This window comes from Coenobita brevimanus, chromosome 105 (genome assembly GCF_032717465.1).
Source record: "Coenobita brevimanus isolate Jiangsu-jjx chromosome 105, ASM3271746v2, whole genome shotgun sequence".
NCBI classification, from domain to species: domain Eukaryota; kingdom Metazoa; phylum Arthropoda; class Malacostraca; order Decapoda; family Coenobitidae; genus Coenobita; species Coenobita brevimanus.
In genome coordinates, this window is record NC_137058.1 from 25,844,086 (window position 1) to 25,850,383 (window position 6,298).

Here is a 6,298-nt window from a genome sequence, read left to right on the forward strand (position 1 = left end):
AGAGAGAGCACATCTCCACTCTTAGGCATGTCAACATAAACATCGCTTCATTCCTTTGCTTATCTAATTAACACACACATACACACACACACACATACACACTGTTCTCTCTCTCACTCTCTCTCTCTCTCTATTTATCCTCTTACTGGACTTCCTTGAACAGAGAAAGACTATTAATATCGAGACCTCGTTTGGGTCGTAAAGTCTCTCTCTCTCTCTCTCTCTCTCTCTCTCTCTCTCTCTCTCTCTCTCTCTCTCTCTCTCTCTCTCTCTCTCTCTCCAATAGGCAAGCTCCTTATGCATCAAGTGTTCTTATCAAAATCTTACGAGTGATTTATCTTGCTCTTTAATTACCCACGTCACCTGTCCTTCTTTACCTGGGAGATTTATACAGGTATCATGTGGACTTTATTTATTTATTTAATTTATTTATCTTATTTATTCGTTTATTTTATTTATTTTATTTATTCTTTTATTTTATTTATTTATTTTTATTTATTTATTTTATTTATTTTATTCATTCTTTTATTTATTTTATTCTTTTATTTTATTTTTTTATTCTTTTATTTATATTATTCATTCTTTTATTTATTTTATTTTATTCTTTTATTTATTTTATTTATTCTTTTATTTATTTTATTCTTTTATTTATTTTATTTTATTCTTTTATTTATTTTATTCATTTTATTTATTCTTTTATTTTTTTATTTATTCTTTAATTTTTATCTTCAAATTTGCGACTATAAGATTAAAAATATATGTAATGTATTTTCCCTTATTCTCAGCTGTTGAGGAAGCTCCCTAACACCTCTTCCTAACCGATTTATTTTGTTTATTACATTTTCCTGTTCTGTCTCAAATAGATCCTTCCAATATCGCCATACTCTGCATAAATAACGTACAAAAGGATACTAACTACCCATATCCAAAACTAAATCGCTACGGAAGAGGTGTTAGGGAGCTTCCTTACCGGACCAAAGACGGGTGTTAGGCTTATATTCTCAGAGGTTAAGGAAGCTCCCTAACACCTCTTCCATAGCGATTTATCTCTGGACACGGCTGGCTGATAGTGTTTTGTGCGTTATTTATGGAGAGTATGGTGACATGAGAATGATTTAAGTAACACAGAGGAGGACGGGAAGGTTTAAGGAGCAAAATAAATCTCTTAGAAAAAGTTGTTAAGGAGTTTCTCAATCGACAAAAATATGGATCTTAGTTACGAATATCAGGTGTTAATAATAAAGCTTCTAAAACGCACCCAGGTAAATAAAACAGTGTGGCGTTACCCTGAGTTAACTTTACCATGTGAGGCTGTCCTTATATCGAAGTAAGGTGATTTTCCTTACTAGTGCTACAACCAGACGATTTTTACTCAGCTCAGGATACGTGTCATATATTGAAAGGGTTTATTAATTCTGTATCTAACACACACACACACACACACACACACACACACACACACCCGACACACAAACCCCCCAAAAACAACACTCACCCACCCACCCACACATACACACACAAACACACACACACATACACACACACACACACACACACACAGTGCCATTGTGCTATCCTAAATATGGTGCAAAAGGACGAAAATCTGGGCCAAGTTAAAGTGATAAAAAAAAAAAACTGCAGGAAATCGGATATGGGACATTCTAACCACTACACCACTAAGGAAAAGAAATAAATGAAGAACTCGAATCTCATCCCATAGCCGGGCAGTCCCTCCGACCGGGGCATCCTAACCACTAAACCACCGGGGGGGAAAATAAAGGGAGACTTGGCAACCTCGCATCAGCCCGGCACCCCACCCAAAATAGTAGTGGCACCGGCGCCTTGTCCGAAAACGCGCGCTTGACTTGGGAAAAAAACGCACGTGGGCTCGATATTACGAAATTACGCACAACGGTAACGGGTAGCGGTAACAGCTGGCCAGTAAAAAACCGTTAGGCAATGTGTTCGAATCCCCCACCCACAAAGGAGGGCCATTTACGGTCGGAAATTAAATAAAAAATAAAAATTAATGCCCATATTCTCACACACGGTTGACTTTCGAACACACTGAACACTGAACTAGCAGCATGTATGTCTGCTTCTGATTTTACGTTTATCTACACTTCCTCTTGATTATTTTCCCCTGTATGTTTAAAGATAAATTGTTTGTTTACATTTACATCCAGAGAACAGTTCCTATACCGAGACTGAACTAGGGTGAACCGGTAAAGGAATGTTATCATTATTTTGGCGTTTTGTAGAAATATATGGTACAATCTTTAACCTAGTACGTACAAGGAGAAAGAAAATATGTTCAGGAAGCCTCTTCGTGACTGGCTAACGGGAGAGAAAGGAGAGAAAAGGGAGAGAGAGAAAAAAGATAGATTCCCGCAGTGATATTGACCACACCCTACAGTGAGGCTTGTCCCCCACCCTATTCAACACCTCATTCACTCTATCCAGCACCCTATTCCCCCTGTAAACCCCTCTATCCAGCTGCCTATTTATATTTCTTGCTTTTTTTTATTTTATAGTAAAATTGGGAGATTGATTTTGGTGAGATGGCGCATTGACTCTGTTAATTTTAGCAATTCTTCGACTGCCTTAACCTGGCCCAGATTTTCGTCCCTTTGCAGCATAATATTAAGACTTTACATCCCCCCGATAGCACTTCTTCGTGACTAGCACCGTATTCTGGTGCTTAGAGTCTCGCTACAGCTCAGCATTCAAGATGGAGAGACAGCAATTTTAGGTCCAAGGGGAAAGAGTAGAAGGAAAAGACCAACAATCCACGAAATAGCAAACAAACTCACCTTTCTTGCCTGCTGGGTGTGTGAGAAACGCTTGTAAATCCCAATATTCTGTGCCCGGGTGATGGAGGCTGCAGATGAGATGCTCCTTACTGCTCCTTGGTTGCTACTTGTTCCTTATTATGCGCACGACTAAGCCACGCGACACGCCGAAAAGTAACGTGCCAAGCTGTGGGTTTGGTCTAGAGTTCTCGAGAGCTTCCGTGATATATTTAGCCACGAGGGAGAGGGAAAAAGAATCGCAGGTGGGAGAGAAAATGAGCTAGCGAAAGAAAACGATAGAGTGACACTGAGTGGACGATGAAGGTGGCGAGGAGGCGGGGAACTAGATGTGATTTTTCCGTATAATATTTCTCATCGATTCTAAATATTCGATTTTTAACTTTCAGCAAAACATGACTAAATTCTGATTGATTTTTTCCAAGTTAACAAGCCAGGCGGGGTTTCAGGCAACCTTCGCTTTCGGGAAATATTTGCGGCGAAGTGGAGAGGAGAAGTGGTGTTAAACGACGGTGGAGAAGGTAGGACGAGCGGGAGCGAGCGTACACCCTCCCCGACGTCACAAGCAACACTGACACTGGGAGCCGCAGCTGCTTGCCGAGTAATGGGTAGGGGAGGGTTAGGTAGAGGGAGGGGAGCAGGAGTGGGGAGGAAAGATATGGTGTGGAAGAGAGGAGGAGAGGAGCGTAGGGAAGTAGGGAGAGAGGGAGGGGAGGGAAGGGAGAGGAGGAAGAGAGTGAGGTAGAGGGAAGAAAGGGGAGGAAAGATATAGAAGGACAGGGTGATAAAGTATCTGAGAGAGAGAGAGAGAGAGAGAGAGAGAGAGAGAGAGAGAGAGAGAGAGAGAGAGAGAGGGAGAGATAGTAGAGAAGTAGGAAAGAGAAAAAATGATGATGATGATGATGATGATGATGGTGATGATGTTAAAAATGAAGCAGGGCAGTGAAATGGAGGGGGATAGGAAGACATAGAGGCGATTTGTTTGTGGCCACCCGTTACGGGATTAAGGCGTTTGGCAATAGATAGATATTTATAATTAATGCCTATCGGGTACACAAGGGTCATTAAGCCAGACAAGTAATTTCTTCTAAGGTCCAATCTTCCCCTAGCATACGACACGCAACCATCTGATTTACCCTCCACGTCCCTAACTTTACTGTTAGGTGAAGAGGGACGAGAGGAAACTGATTTTGTCCAGGAGTCTGACCGGCACTTGATTCTGAACGTGAACCCGGTGGACTACAGGCTTGAAGTTGCCCATCTGCGGTCCATCATCATCATTTCATCCATCCACTCACTTTATGTAGCCCTGAATTCGGTTGCTCTCTCTCTCTCTCTCTCTCTCTCTCTCTCTCTCTCTCTCTCTCTCTGTTAGAATTTACTACGCTGGGTGGTAACCATATAACCAGATGGACGCCTGGCGATCCAATCTGACGTAATCCATAAGAGTTTATATCCGAGAGATAGTTGGGGTTAATTACTCATAAAATGCCACTTAGGGACGAGTAACTGGTCACTTCCTTTAAATGTTTGGACTAAGTAGGCTAGCCCAGGTTCCCTATGCTCCTAATGGGACAATAGAGGGTAAGAAAATAGATAGGCAGTTAGACATTTAAATTTCCGGGCTCATTGGCCTAGCCCCGGGTCCCTACCGACCTAACGCGGAGATAAAGAATTAGATAGACAGATAAATAGATAGATAGACAGACTGACAGATAGATTGACTGACATGATAGATAGATAGATCGAGTGACAGATTGAACAGATTCATACACATTATTAGCGAACAGACCAAGAGGAAAACCACGTGAGAATTGATTAAAACTCTATCCCAGAATGAATGGACTTTAATTAGTACCCGTTGTGAGTAAAATTAAATGACTAATGAATGAGCCGTAGTAAACAAATAGTAGCAAGTCAGTAGTGCCGATGGAATGAATGAGTGGGGAAGCGATGAATGAATGAGAGATAATCGTTTGTTTTCCCCAAATATATCCCTAAATTTATCGACTCTGCCTTGTCTACTATGCTTCTGACACGCATACACTCTGAAATCTAACGTAACACATCACAACAAAGGGATAAGAGCTTGTGTTTACATCGGCGGCCATTGCAGTTTGAAGAATTTCCAGATTCAACTAGATTGCTTAACTTACCCCTCAAAAATACCATAATGATGCTATGATCAAGACACTTATCGCTGCAAGATACGCAATATACAAGCTAGTATTGCTAGAATGCAATTAAGGTGTGGTAAGCCTCATTAAAAACGCTATAACAAATGCCGCCTCTAAGTACAAACTCACAAAACTTGCAATTTTCAGAACCTCCCGCCACCACCTTGCCTGACGTAAGAGTAAACTTTACACTCAGTTTTTCGTTAAGTTTGAGGTACTGTCATTAACGTAAATAATTCTATACGCCAGTAATGTTTAGTTGAGCATATATCCTTAGCAACCAGCTTTCATTTGCCATGAATACCAGTTCTAAAATACCCTTATTCAATTTTCCTAAGTATGCAGTAACCATATGCACCATTCAACTTCAGTACATTTAGAATATACGTTGCTCTTACACATGGAAAGTAGTTATTTTTTATACTTTACTCGTTTATATCCAAGTGTGTAGATGAATAAACAGAGAGCCAAACTCTACAAGCTAAAAACAAATTAAGGCATTGAAAGCATTTAGAAGTTTTAGTTTGACGGGCTTACAACAAAAGGAATAATGTCCTGGCTTCCCATTATTTTCTCTGTATACTTTGTTATACCGACATGCCGTGTCAAAAACGGATGACAGTACTGTATTCTGTATATAAACATGTAATCAAACTGTGGTTTAAAGCAGTATGGCTGTCTACGAACAGAATTCAGGACGCCTTTATGACTGCACCGATATAGCCAGACAACTCCACCACCTGGTTGTGCAAATATCCAGTAACTCCCTTCCCAATTCCCGAAAAGAAGTTGAACTGTAGGAAAACAGTAACTTCAGACTGCAGTCGACCGGGTTCAGGTCCAGGTGATCATGGTTTGCAACAACTACAACAACAACAAACTACACTATTACAACAACAAAAACCTACTATTACCACTACTACTACTACATCGACAATTACTACTACCGCTACCACCATCACCACCACTACTACTATTACTACTTCTGGGGTGAAAAGATTGACGTTTGAAAGTAGTTTTCTACGGAAAGATTGGGAATTAGGGGAAAAAATGCCTACCAAGCTTTCCTTTCTAGATGTGGGAGAATCTCTTGGAGCGACCCTGTCATTAATTTCTTTGTAGTTGACTAGATTCCACAGAATGTCAATTGGAATGAGTTTTATTTAATTGGATACCAACAGACACAACCTTGATATATTGCTTGAAACTTGAACCCTGCCTGTAAACAAAATTAGTGGGGAACTGTGGGCAAGCGGTTAGCAATACTGGTGCCAAACACTGCCAGGTTGTAGCCTAGGTCCTATAGTGCCA

At 40.5% G+C, this 6,298-nt stretch overlaps 1 protein-coding gene across 2 annotated transcripts in view; it reads right to left on the bottom strand.

The window, feature by feature from the left end:
- LOC145416283 (protein-lysine N-methyltransferase SMYD4-like) overlaps window positions 1-2,921 on the bottom strand; it is a 104,053-nt gene extending 101,132 nt beyond the window's left edge. For both annotated transcript variants that reach the window (XM_080285282.1, XM_080285281.1), the window contains exon 1: window positions 2,814-2,921. The gene's annotated coding sequence lies outside the window, so the exon portion shown is untranslated. The remainder of the gene's footprint in view (window positions 1-2,813) is intronic.
- Between the last annotated feature and the right edge of the window lie 3,377 nt (window positions 2,922-6,298).